The following is a 789-nucleotide window of genomic DNA, read 5'->3' as shown; positions in this document are numbered from 1 at the left end:
TATTTTTTTAATAATAATTAGTAATTATTATAAAAGAATAATATTTTATAATAACATTATAAGTTGTTATAAAATATGTTAATATTTTGTAATAATTTAATTTTTTATTACAAATTATGTTAGTTTTTATAACGAATTGGTATTTTGATATAAAATATTATGATATTTTACAACAAAGAATATATTTTTTTGTAACTAAAAAAATTATTACAAAATGTTAAAATTTTTAAGAATAAAAAAATTGTTCAAAAATTAAAATTTTTTAAATATTGTTTGTATTCATTAATTTTAAAAAATTATAGATATTATTTTATATTCTTTTAAAAAATTAATATATAATTTTTATTAATAATAAGATTTTTAATGTTAACTAAAAATTAATTTGTGAAACTTAAAAAAAATTAATTAAATTATAAATATAAACAACAATAATTAAATATAAAAGAAAAAAATAAGATACCAGAAGCCAAAATGTAAAAAATAATAAAGTGAAGCAGTAGAAAAAATTCTAATTTATCACTGCTCACTCTGCGCCTCATTCAACCCTTGTCTTTGTGCCTTCTACGCCACCAAAGAACAATGGAGCTCCTATTGGAAGAAGAAGCACCGGCGTAGCCTCCGCTGAACCATCTGCCTCGTCGTCATCTAGTCTGCCATTGTCGTGTCGTGTGCGGTGGCATCATGGTCTATTGTGCATTGACTCTTTCGGTGGTCTTCATTCTGTTGTGTGCGTCGTCGTCGTCGTGGTCTTCGTGGTGGTGGTTGTCGTCGCTGTTTGAGGTCTCCATT

This window comes from Arachis duranensis, chromosome 9 (assembly GCF_000817695.3).
Source record: "Arachis duranensis cultivar V14167 chromosome 9, aradu.V14167.gnm2.J7QH, whole genome shotgun sequence".
Lineage (NCBI taxonomy): Eukaryota > Viridiplantae > Streptophyta > Magnoliopsida > Fabales > Fabaceae > Arachis > Arachis duranensis.
This window is presented reverse-complemented; position numbering follows the sequence as displayed.